At 38.7% G+C, this 13983-nt stretch overlaps 1 long non-coding RNA gene across 1 annotated transcript; it reads left to right on the top strand.

The window, feature by feature from the left end:
• The first annotated feature begins 474 nt into the window (after window positions 1-474).
• LOC126830128 (uncharacterized) lies at window positions 475-2273 on the top strand. Its single transcript, XR_007683736.2, has 3 exons — window positions 475-532; window positions 1198-1320; window positions 2115-2273. It is a non-coding gene; the product is annotated as an uncharacterized LOC126830128 (long non-coding RNA).
• Window positions 2274-13983: the final 11710 nt, after the last annotated feature.

Below are 13983 nucleotides of genomic sequence, written 5' to 3'. Positions count from 1 at the left end.
CAGAAACAAATCCGAGGATCAAATATCCGGGCATTCAGGGGTTGAGATGGTCTAATGGTCTAGAATGTTGCGCTTGGGGCTCAAGTTGGTAGGTTACCTCTGGCTTGCGGTCGTGGTTTCGATCCCTGGTGTCATCGTATATACCTTTCCATTAGGGGCGCCTTCTCAACCTTGTGGGTTTTCTGCGGGTTCTCCATTTTCCTCGCACAGGAAAGACCGCTAAAGACCTATACGTTGAGGACGTCTCCGTTTCAATTGATTTTTACAGAAAAACACAAATGTTCTTTGGTCTAAACCTAGACCTACTTTGTTGATAGTCTGTTATCTTGCCGATCCTTTTAAACCATAAACATTGCATTTCAAATTATCAAGAAACTAGGCCCAAATGTCTTTTTTAATCTTAAAATGGACCAAAGAACATCTGTGTTTTACTATAAATAATCAGTTGAAACGGAGACGTGATATATACGAATTTATACGTGTAAGAAAATCATCAAAATGAAATTGTTGTTTTTAGTAGCCGTCGTAGCAGGTAAGTAAATGTTATAAAATTATTATTTCTTTAATGTGAAATAAATATGGCGCTACTTCTTACTAACTAGGGGTTCTCGGGTGTTTTATCCTAGAGATTCTTCCTGTTTGAACATTGGCGTGCATTTAAGCTTGTGGAACATTGGCAGGCACGTATGCTTGAGGAACCCCCGGGCGTTCACCTACTCTGATAAGGGGAAACAACGACCGCAAGCTAGAAGCTACCTGCCAACTAGAGCTCCAAACGCAACACACGAGACAATTAGACCATCTCAATCCCTTAATTCCCGGATGTTTGATCCCGGGATTTGTTTCTGTGACGGCTATGTATAACCTGTTGGAGTCATGGGATACCAGGTTCCTCGAGGGTGATCATATGTATTTCCCGGCATTGTCAGTGGTGCAAGAGTTACGACCTGACAATGAAGATGAATTAGTACACAAAAACATGGCCCAGCTGTGTACATATAGACGTGTATGTAAAAATGAGGAACAACGGTGTTTCCACCTGCTCTGACAAGGAGAAATCTTGCTGGACACCCAGAGAACTTATCTCGGTTAATACCGGGATCAAACCCGAGACCTCCTGGTAATTGAACCATAGTAAGAATAAAGGTTTGTAGAATAATTATATAATAAATAATAAGATGTTTTATTTATTTCCAGCTGTATGGGTGGTAGAAGCTCAACGTCATTGTGACAGCAACCATGATTGTGCAGCCGTGATCCACTGTCAAGCTCACGAAGAACATCACTGTAATCTACATGATGGAAGATGTGAATGTAGAGGTTAGTACGGAAACCACTTTATGACACTAGCCTGGGAGTCACGATTGCCCTACGCGAAATGTAATTCAACCATATATTTGTCCCGGTGACTTGAAATTAACTAGTTTGTGTAGAGTGGATATCCCGCCACACCCCACCCTTATCTCTCTTCTCTGTCTCTTAGTAAGCTGTAATCCAATTCGGTAGATAATATAATTAAAGCTTGCATTCGGGTTTTTACGTTCATTAATGTATTTAACCTATATTATCTGCTATATGACAATAACACCATAGTTAATACAACGTATATTACAATAAGGCCATGGTCAAACCAATATATATTACAATAAGGCCATGGTCAAACCAATATATATTACAATAAAGCCATGGTCAACCAACTTATATGCTATTACAATAAAGCCATGGTCAAACCAATGTATATTACAATAAAGTCATGGTCAACCAACGTATATGCTATTACAATAAAGGCATGGTCAAGCCCATGTATATTACAATAAAGCCATTGTCAAAGCAACGTATATCACTAAAAAGCCCTGGTCAAACCTACGTATATTACAAAAAAGACATGGTCAAACCAATATGAATTACCATAAAGCCATGGTCAAACCAAAGTATATTACTTTGATACCAAAGTGTACTACAGTGATATTAAAATACGTTCAATCCTTTTATGTAATTAACACAAGCTTTCTGCGATATCACCATCGGCGTGGAAGCGGATGTTAAGCCTTATCTAGTAATGGTAATATCAAAATATAGTATTTAATTTGTATCTGGTATTTGATGTTTTTCAGACCGCAATGTTGGAGCCCCACCAGGTACCTGTACTGATGATGACTTGTCTAACTGTCAGTGTGAACATGGCGGAACCCCAGGATGTTTACACGGTCATTGTCACTGTAATCATCATTAAAAATAAACTCTATAAACGGTCTGGAAACAAGTCCTTTTAATATTGAGTTTTTTTATCTTATAAATTTTTACAAATAGAAACATGACACCTGGAACTTCGTATATCTAGTCAGAATTTATCATAAATCAACACCATGGCGTCATATTTGATGATGTCAGCATACAATTTTCAAAAAACTGACTTAGCACCCAGGAAAAAGTAAAGGAAATATACTCTAAACTGTGTCGTTTACTGGTGCAGTTTGCTGTGTCACAATCTATTTCACAGCCACAGACAATCGTTTTAGAATTTATTTTTTCTTTCTAATGGTAAGTGCAGGAGGACTGCACCACACATAATTTACACAAAAACAAATCTATGGACAAGACACAATACGCAGAAATCACACACAATCGAACATATCAAATTAAGTGAATGGATCCGGTGGCTAGCCGTAAGCGTCCACTGCGCTGTACAGTCCCGGACCTGTAGTGATGCAGACTTCACTCAAATTTGAAAACAATAGGAATATAACCCAGAGAAACCATTGTGTAATGCCAGTATGAGTCAAGATCAGCTATATGTTACATGGAATATGCAAGTAAACATATTGAACTAAAAATTATCTATACAAGTAACCATATCGGTGAAATGCATATAAAAAAACCAGGTCGTCTAAAAACTAAAGTTTTAAGTTAAGTGAGAAAAGTTTTAAGTATTCAATAGAATCGAGGTATATTGATTATAGCTGGGGCATATGTTCCATTTACCACAAAAACAGAGTAAAAGACAAACAATACTTAATATAAAGAAGCAAATGAGAAAATGTAAACCATCTCGAAAGACAGCCGTCTGCTGACTGAATGGCGTGACGTAAAGGCGGTAGTTTGCTAATGACGTCAAAGTTTATAGAAATGTAATAAAAAAACAAAATAAGAAGGGCGATACTCCAGATAAGATAATCCCAAATTTTTAATATACTATCGATTTAGGAACAAATCGGAATTATTCAGCTATGTAATTGCACTAATTATAATACGTAAAACGGTACAAGAAATGCAAAACAGGTATGCTGAAGAAATCGTACTATAAACATATATTTATATAAAAGCATAACCAGCGGCTGCCAGGTAGGATACGCCCACATTTTGCAAGAGATGGATAGAGAACAAGCTAAAAACAGGATTTTTGGTAAAATCAGGGGCAATAATCCAGAAAGTTATAGTCTGAAATGCCCAAATATCAAAAGGGACTGAGATCTTTGGGATATAAAGATATGTTTTAAGTTTCATCAAAATCGGATAAAAATTGTGACCTCTAGGGGGTCCACAACCTTCGTAGCATACTTTTACACAATTTGCGTACAATGTGCGGCCATTTAGTCGGGCAATTCCATTTCGATTTTCCCGAAATTCGAATTCAACCTTCATTATGGTGGAATGGTGATATATTCAAACGGTTTTTAAAATCGGAAAAAAAATTGTGAACTCTAGAGAATCCGCATGCTAAAAATGCGATTTTTCGAACAATCAGGAGCCATAATCCAGGAAGTTACGGTGTAACGGTGATATATTCGAACGTTTTTTTAAATCGAATAAGAATTGTTACCTCTAGAGAGACCACAAGCTAAAAACGCGATTTTTTGTACATTCAAGGGTCATAATTCAGGAAGATACAATCCGATACGCGCGAATATCGAAAGGAACCAAGATCTTTGGGTTATAAACTTCGACTTTCAACCCTCTAGAGGGTCCACAACCTTTATTTACCAGATGTTTACACTATTTTCACGAAATTCAACGTCAGCAAACATTATGGTGTAACGGTGATATATTCGAACGTTTTTTTAAATCTATCTATCTATACTTATATTTGTGACTGTCGTTTGTCTGTGTGTTCGGGGTTAGCGGCTACACTAGGTCTGCCCCGAGTCTGAAATTTGGGGTATAGGGGTAGCTTGGACCGGGGAGTAACATAAGCCAGGTGGCGTTAGTCTACCACTTCCAGTTTCGGGGTTATGACCCCCGAGCGAAGCCGGGCATTCTTCTAGTCGAATAATAATTGTGACCTCTAGAGGGACAACAAGCTAAAAACGCGATTTTTCGTATAACCAGAGGCCATAATTCAGGAAATTACGATTCGATATGCGCGAATATTGAAAGGAACCAAGATCTTTGGGTTATAAACTTGCATTTCAAGTTTCATCAAAATCGGATTAAAATTGTGGCCTCTAGAAAGTCTAGAGGGTCCACAACTTTGATATACCAGATGTTTACACTATTTGGGTATAAGGGGCGGCCATTTTGTCTGGCAATTTTGGTCCGATTTTCATGAAACTCAACCTCAGACAAAATTATGGTGTAAGGGTTATATATTCGAACGTTTTTTTTTAAATCGGATAATAATTGTGACCTCTAGAGGGACCACAAGCTAAAACCGCGACTTTGCGTACAATCAGGGGCCATAATTCAGGGAGTTACGATTCGATATGCACGAAAATAGAAAGGAACCAAGATATTTGAGTTATACAAATGCATTTCAAATTTCATCAAAATCAGATGAAAATTGTAACTTCAAGAGGATCCACAACCCTGATACACAATATTTTGACACTATTTGCGAACGAGAGGCGGCCATTTTGTCCGTCAGTTTCGGTCCGATTTTTACGAAATTCTAACTCAACCACCCTTAGGGTGTAACGGTGATATATTCACACGGTTTTTTGAATCGGATAAAAATTGTGACCTCTATGGGGTCCACAAGCTAAAAACGCGATTATCTTAGGGTGATAAACCTATATTTCAAGTTTCATTGAAATCGGATAAAAATTGTGACCTGTAGAATGTTCAAACAATTGTGGACGGACGTCCGGATAGGGGCGACGACAATATGCGTGAATATACGTCCACATACAATCAGGGGTCATAATTCAGGAAGTTATGGTCCGATATGCGCGAATATCGACAGGAACCGAGATCTGTGGGTTATAAACATACATTTCAAGTTTAAACTAAATCGGATAAAAATTGTGACCCCTACAGTGTTCACAAGCTAAAAACGTGATTTTTCGTACAATCAGGGGCCATAAACATCCGATAAAATGATAACGCATGTCATTTTGATAGCTCGTGTAATAACACCGACTGTTAAAATATTTATTAGATAATATAAAATAGAGTTACACGCCCTTAATTTATGATCTACTTTAAGCCACAAATGACCAGGAAATCCACATGAAATTCTATCATTTGGTAACACCAACCCCAAGGGAATGCTATCTTAAAACCTGGCACTCACCAGGCAATTTATTGGGCAATTTTTAAGCGATTAATTGCTATAAAAATCGTACTTCTGGGCGTGACCGTGACAATGGATTTCCGGTTTGGTATTCGGCGACAAAGAATTCGTTGTCACTGTGAAATCTTACACAATCGCTGTGCATGCGGTGAAAATCTATTTCTTGGAGAAACAAATATTTTAAAACTATTACAAAAATGGAGGGCCGTCGTAATTAGATTTTCATCCATGGGCCCCGCCATTTTGACATGACGCAAAATCAGCGATGGCAATAGCACACACATATAGTCTCCAGTTTAACATGCTTTGGCCGTTGCTTCAACTAGCTAAAAATAATTACCGGTGTGCGACAGGTTTTAGAATACTACACTGTTAGTGATTCGGTTAAAAAGTCGCGAGTAAGGAATGAAGTGCAATTTATGACGGTGAGAAGTCTTTGGGGACTTCTATGCTCTTGTACTCATAGCCATCCATACAGATCTTATAAAAGAAGGAAAGGAATTCGTGTTTATGGTTACTTCTCTGCACCGAATTCCAGATGTCAGGCCCTCAGTCCTATACCATTGACAATGAGTGAACAATGTAGAAAATCTCCAAGGATCTTATTTTGGATCGAAGCCAGAATAAGTAAGCCAGCTCCTTCTTTCCCACTGAGTCACTGTAGCCACAATGAGTATTATTAGGCTACAAAGCTGTTTCATCCATTAATCTTACTCGTCCGTTGTCCGATTTGACTGCGTGTGTGTGTGTGTGTGGGGGGGGGGTATGTTAGCTTTGTTTTATGGCATAACCACGTACACAAGGTCCGGTTAAGGTTACATTGACACTTTCTATAGGTCAAACGTTGAAGATTTATTAGATAGAGGTGGTTCTATATCTATTTGTCTTAATTTAGATTTTTTAACCCGGGTCGAATGACCCGAGTGGCTATATAATAAATCATGTCATTAAATCATTTAAAGTCTTTGTGCGTCATTTAAAGTAGCTGTGCGTCATTTGCAGATTTCACGAAATACCAAAATTTTCACGGCTTCATCCACGCTTTGACTCAATGAGTAAACCGATGGCTCGCTAATCTGGAGGTCGCGTGTTCGATCCCTGGATTGGCCGAAAAAAGTCTATGTGCGTCATTTAAAGTAGTTGTGCGTCATATGCAGATTTCATAAAATACCAAAATTTTCTCGGTTTCATCCACGCTTTGGCTCAGTGAGTAAGCCGATGGCTTTCTAACCTGGAAAGGTCGCGTGTTCGATCTCTGCATTGGCTGAGAAAGTTAGTGGTGCAGGACCTGTCAAGGGACAACACATCGTCGTTCGGATGAGGTCCATGTACACATTGGCGTGCACGTAAAAGATCCCTTGGCAGTTGGCATTCAATATAAAAGTATAGGCCATAGTGCCGCTGTCCGGGCAAAATTTCACTCATAGCACACTGTATAGCACTTCTCACCCAACACCATTTATCACGGAACCATCTTGGACGCTCGTCCAAACGATATAGGACGAGATATCTTCTCAAATCCCGATGTCGTATATGGATCACCATGCTAATTTCAAACTGGTTTCCTGACCTTCAAGATATTAACCACTGTTAATTACTATCATACAATGAAAAGTAGACCAACCCCATCCGCTTCTGACGTCATGTATTGAGGCAAACTTCAACGTCATGAGATGTCAATAAAGAGAAGAGGAAGATATTTTGAGTGGTATATTTTTGTATTTTTATGCATTTTTATCCTCTGTGTACATCACTTCCTGTAACAAGTTAACGGATTTTTTCTTTTAATTTTTCAGCTGATGATCTAAATAGATTAACCCTTGGAAGCCCCACCCACCACTTTTGTTCTATATTATAGTCTGATATCAAAGGGAATCAATGTCACATCGGTCTCGGGTATTTCATAATAAAGCTTGGTACCAACTGTTGTGTGATGCGTTATGATAGAATTGTCACTAGAGTCCACAATCGAGTACGTACATATACGTTCGGATACGTTTCGGTGCGATCAACACGGTTCCTACGACTGTAGGGGAGTTTAACTTCCAATCGACATAAACTAGGTCATTTTGGAACTAATATATGGTTCAATTTCGCTTGCGCATAGGGGTCTTTAACAGGGGGGGGGGGGCGGAGGACCCGAAGAAAACTCTCGGGGTTGGACATGTGATATACGAGTAGGCCGTAACGCCGCTGCCCGGGCAAAATTTCCCTCATAGCACACTGTATTGCTTACGTCCGTCTTCAATAGGGCACATCCTTCTGATATGATTTCCATGTAAACTTGAGAAAAGTCGGTATATGGCTGTAGGTCAGGTGATGTTGATATCGACAACACAATTAGTACGAGTAGCCTACTTACTTAATAACGTTTCATCATCAACAAATTAGGCAATAATTTACCGTAATTCTTTGATAGAAAAATCCTGATTACTAACAAGACACGAGATTGTTCAATCTGATCAAATTTCCCGCCGTTTCTTTAGAAAGAGTAAAAATCCCTTTCAATTGTAGACAATGGCAAGTCTTCCTCTGACCAAACGTATTACCTTCCGGCTATGGCAATTAAACAGACCATTCCTGTGTGTATATACTGAGGAACCATTTGGTGTATTCAATCGACGTGAACAGCCCACCCTTTTGGCTTTTTTTGTAAACAACGGCGAGTTGGTTAAAGTTTGGTCTAATGAACGATAATTTGGTTCAAAATACCTCAGTAATTGAGATGAAAATAAACTTCTGTAGTAGCCCAGTGACCTGTCAGCTATATGGAGCGGAATGCATGGCTTAATTGACTAACACCTGCTTTAATATGAGAGACATCACGCCTCTTGACTCGATGACAGAACTTGTGATTTCACGCACACGTGTTTAACAACTAAATCCCCCCCCCCCATACTAATTAGAACAAAATACAAATTCTAGCTCCAATATTTAAGAAATGATTCTAATAAATTAACAGTTTTACATGTGAAATAAAATTAAATGAAATGGGCTTAAACGTCCTACTGCTCTACTTCAATGGATCTAATGACGACGGGCATACGCCATACAGTGTGCAAGGGTTCTTTTACGTGCACGTTAATGTGTACACGGGACCTCGGTGTTTAGTCCCATCCGAACGCCGGAAAACCCGATAAACTTTCTTGGCCAAAACCTTGATGGGACCTCGAATTTAGCGAGCTAAAAAAGTCTTATACACTGTGCCAATATGTCATTGTGTAGATAGCCTATTTATTTGTAAGTAACTCGATACACATGCTAAACTATGTATGTTGTGTTGAACATTTAAATGTTGAAAATTTTCTTCAATTCTATCGAGCATTTACATTCTTATTTCTGGTAGCTAGGGGCCCCATTGCTCTGCGTTGCCTGGGGTTGGTGAATGGGACTATAACATTGTTAAGACGATCCTGGCACACATTGAAGTAAGGATATTAGCATACGAGATCCAAATATATCGCGAAATCCGCTCCATAATCACCATGTGTGTTTCCAGTCCAGATGCTTTCAAAGATGATTATAATTCAAACACCTCTACATATAAAGGAGAACACTGAAATTATTAATAACTCCGATGGATTAAAAATATCTGAGAATTTTTCAACTTCTGTGTGACATTTCCATTTAATTTTGATCTAATAAAGTTGCAATGAATAGTAAACGCACATGGATAATATACCATTAGTTTCTAGAAAATTGTTATCAAATATTGAAGATTATTTGCATTAAAGAGGTTATTTATTATCAGTTGATAAAAACATAATTTCCAATTGACGGGAAGTGCCTGACCAGTTACATTGGGAAATTTAAATAAAATTGTAAGCAAAGTTTGAGACAGTTTTACCAAGCCATAGTCGAGAAGAAGACGGTTCAGATATCATTATACCAGTCGTAAAGATGGTTTTAAAGGGGGGTTTAAACAAGTTCTACTCCGTTTCCAGTGCGCTTCGTCAAGGTGCTGTCATAAACGGCTGATGGTGTCACACAAGAACTGTCCACAAGAGTGGAAGAGAAGAGATCGAGATAGAACAGAAGCGGCGATTAGATCCTGTATGGTATATTAGCACCACGCGGCCAAATAACAGCACTTAGTATAATATGGCAGTGCTTGCAATTTCGAAACGCAACGCCAAATGGTCAAAATGGACGCAGATCACCAAATGACTTCAATGTTAATTATGGGCCGCCTGCAACCTTTTCCAAAATTTTGAATTCTCTCCATGCTTTAAAGTTTGCAAGCGGTTGACTATGGACAAATGAAATTAAATGGGGTAATGAAGACGTGCTATGAGGGGAATTTTGCACGGACAGTGGCGCTATGGCCTACTTTTACATTGAATTCCAACTGCCAAAGGATCGTTTATGTGCACGTCACTGTGTACACGGGACCTCGGTTTTTCGTTCAATCCGAACGACTATACGATAACCCTAGCCAGGTCCTCCGTCCTGTCCTGCATCTCCGACAAGGAGGAACCATGCTGGAAAATTCCGATGAATTTTCTCGGCCATCACGTGAATTGAACACGGGATCTCCAGGTAAGCCACCGTGACTCCCGCATACTATAGTAAACATGTAAATATCTGCCGTATCATATCACCGTAACAAACCTCGCATAGCAATATTATCATTCCGCTTCTAGACCAGAAAAATGTTAATCCAAACACTTTGAATCTAGACCGAAATATCAACATAAATCGCCAGGAGAAAGAAAGACTGTCAGTAGGTGGAACTACGTGGGGGGGGGGGGGAGAGAGAGAGAGAGAGAGAGAGAGACGGAAGGTAACAACGTCCACTCGACACAAACTAGGTCATATCGGGACTAACATATGGTTCAATTTTATTTCAATAATTTGCTAACACGTAGCGGTCTTTAGCAGTGTGCGGAAACCGGAGGACCCGGATAAAACCCACGAGATTGGACAGGCGACCATACTCCTTGTCACATTCAACAGGGGATTCGAAACCACGGCAGTTGACTCAATGACAGACCTTAGGATACAGCGCGCACGTGCTAACCATTCAGCCATCCAATCCCCCGTGGACCTACGTTCCAAAGGATAAGGAAATTTGTAGTCTGACTCCTAATTGCATGTTGCCAAACATGTCCGCTATAATTTATCTAAATATATAGAATTTTGTCCCACTGAATATCGTTCACTCCATTTCCGCGATGAATTTTCACTGAAAACCACGGAGTATCATAAAAAAAATAAGTAATGTTATGCTCTTGTTGCAAACAAACAAATTTTCTGATAGAAATCAGCGTCAAATAATATTTATGTTCGCAAATAAAATATTTTGAGAGAATTATAAAGTTTTTATTTTGAGGAGAAAATCAAACAAAGTGTCTAAATTTGTTCCAAAATAAACATTGCAATTAAATTCTTTCTCCGCTGTTTTTACTTCAAATACTAAGATCATTTTTATTTTTGTTGTGCCAAGATATACCGAGTTTTGGCAAACGATTTTATGGGGAATTTTATGTTTTATCTTAGATTAAAGAAAGAGGAGAGGCGATATATGGGTTTTTAAGGTCCACAGAAAACCAACTATGGCATTCCGGGACTAAAAAGGTTCAATTTAATAATTCGGGTCTAAAGATAGTGGGAGGGTGGGTGTGGGGAGGGGTGACCTTGATAGTTGGATTTTGAAATCAGAGTTAGGCTGTAGTACCGCTGTCTGAGTAAAATTTTCCTCATAGTATACTGTATGACGTATGTCTGTCTTCATTAGCCCAGTCGGAGCAGAGCAGTAGGACATATTAAACCCCATTTCATTTCATTTCATTTCCAACTCTTATTACACACTTCTGACATCATTGGAACTATTTGTTCATTCTACAGCCATAAATTCCCAGGAACCAATCATGGCATCCTTTCATCCTTTGTGGTTATTGGTGTAGAATTTTGATAAATTGGAGGATATGACACTGTCATTCTTTTGTGCTTGCTGTAATAATGTTATTTTGTCTGTATCGATGAACTCAATGTTCCAGGCTTTATCAATGTTAATGGCCGATATATCAAATGAAATGAAATGAAATGATATAGGTTCAACGTGCTTCGTGTCTGCACTGACTGAAGACCAGGCATTCGCCATGCAGTCTGTTGTGATGGTATTTTTATCCGGACAGCCGTGCTTTCGCCTACTCTTATAAGGGAGCTCATTTTCTTTTGTCCTATCCGAACACAGTTTCATGTTGGTCCCTAAATGACCTAGTTTGAGTGTGTCCCTCTCTTTTTTTCACTGAGCCACCTTGGTTCCCGGTTGTTATATAAGAAAACCAACAGAGATATTATTTGGTAAGATATAGTTCAAGTATAGTCCCTTCATTATCTCCCCCTCCCCCTCCCCCAGTAGATATTCCAACGAAAGAGGCGTGGTGGCAGTGAGTAGACTCGAGTTTCAACGTCAAGCCAATGGGTTGGTCAATTAAAGATAGATGAAATGGGGTATCTGTCAGTGTTTCTTTTGTGTGTACACTGTGGAACATTCTGAGTTATGTTTAGACCGAGGATGGTGGGTAACTAATTTCTAGAAATGTCCCCCATAACTGGTCGTAAAATAAATACCTCAATTTACAACCGACAAAAGTTGGACAGTGTAAACCGGGCTTGAAGAAGATTTTTATTATTATCCATGTCAGTTTGTAGATTTAAATCGTGCAATCCTCTGTACATTACTTTTAATTTAAATCTTAAGCAAGACAAGCCGAGGGATAATCTACAACCGCCCCCAATAATTAAATTTAAAATACCAATACTGTATTTCAGTGTAGGTGGGCTGTTTAGTAATGGTGCACGATTTGATAAAGTTGCCATAACATAACCGTAATCTTTTTGTTTAATAGATAGTAGTGGTTTAAAAATAAAATGAAATTAAATGGGGCTTAACTTCTTACTGTGCTACACCAATCTGTCTAATGAGAAGAGATGAAATAGAGTTAACGTTATATTGTTCTGCAACGAAATCGTTATATGAAGGGAGAGAGAGAGAAAGAGAGAGAGAGAGAGAGGGAGAGAGAGGGAGAATGAGAGAGAAAGTAACGTCCAGTCGACACAAACTAGGTCATTTCAGGAATAACATATGGTTCATTTTTTTCTTTCAATAATTTGCTTGCGCGTAGGGGTCTTTAACAGTGGGAGTAAACAGGGGGACCCGGAGAAAAGCCACGAGGTTGGAAAGGCGACCCTACTGCTTGTCACGTACAACCGGGGAATCGAAACCCCGCAAGTTGACTCAATGACAGACTTTATAGGATACAGCGTTCACGTGCTAACCATTCGGCCATCCCCCCACCCACTAAATGAAACCGGCCTAGCCATATCGAATTCTGTGAAGGGATCTTTTTATGTACACGCAAATGACCAGGAAATCCACATAGAATTTATCATTTGGTTTTTATGAGTCGAAAATCGATAAGAGTGGAATTCAATGAGTACCTTGTTACATCCAATATCATAATCAAATAATTCGGGTGAGAATTTTGACTCCACAGAAATTCAAGTGTATAAAATAAGGATCACGTCCACGTGAAAGAAATGTGTGCTTCTAGACCTGTAGACATCGCTTTTGGTCTAAATTTTGGGTGAATTATTAAAGATTTGAATAAAACTTTGATCTATAAGGGAAACGTGTTCGTGTAAAGTAACGGGATCATAGAATGATATGAGACCAAAGATATTGTGGAGGTGCATTTTTTTTTAAATGTCGGAATAATAAAGCTCCTCGCTTTATATATACGATTGATGTTTGAGCTGAACACTTTTAATTTCTGATGCAATTGTCGTAATTTGACGTAGCAAACAAAAAGATGGCCGTGACGAAAATCCGTGTAAAGCTCCGTAGCTAACTGGCGCCAACTTTCAGATAATTTAATGTTAGAAAGGAAAACAAGAACATCAAAGTCGACCTGTATATCAGGAATATGACAACAAATTGAAGAAATTCTTTCATCGAATAAAATGTGTATTATAGCTGGTTGAAGAAACTGTGTCTGCTTGTCTTTTGACAGAGGCCATAATGTTTCCCTTTCTTTGGTTGGCGTCTGCAATGTGAAGAAATCTAAATGTAGGTCGGTGTCTGATTTTATTGGCAATCTGCTTCCAGGCACTCCTGGTAAAATAAAAGCAAAGGTATAAATTCCTAATTTATTTTCTACTTAATTTCTAATAGTTGTTATTGTAGCTGATATGGGCGATGTAAAGATGTATAAATTCCATAACCGCTTATAATTCTACATTCATATATGTTCAGACGGTCTAACATGTACCTGGTGATATACAATTTCTTGTTCAAATATCGGTATTAGCATGGCCGCTTATAATTACAACAAATTAATTCTACATTATATTTGATAATGCCGGAATACCTAAAGCCCTGTTCAGACGGTTGGACGTGTCTGGTGATAATTATAATTATTAGAAATCCTACATCATATATATTTAATAATTCCTAAATACCTAGAGCC

The sequence above is a fragment of the Patella vulgata genome, chromosome 8, assembly GCF_932274485.2.
Source record: "Patella vulgata chromosome 8, xgPatVulg1.2, whole genome shotgun sequence".
In the NCBI taxonomy this organism is placed as follows: Eukaryota; Metazoa; Mollusca; class Gastropoda; family Patellidae; genus Patella; species Patella vulgata.
Note: the sequence above shows the minus strand (reverse complement) of the source record. Positions and strands in the feature narration are given on the sequence as shown.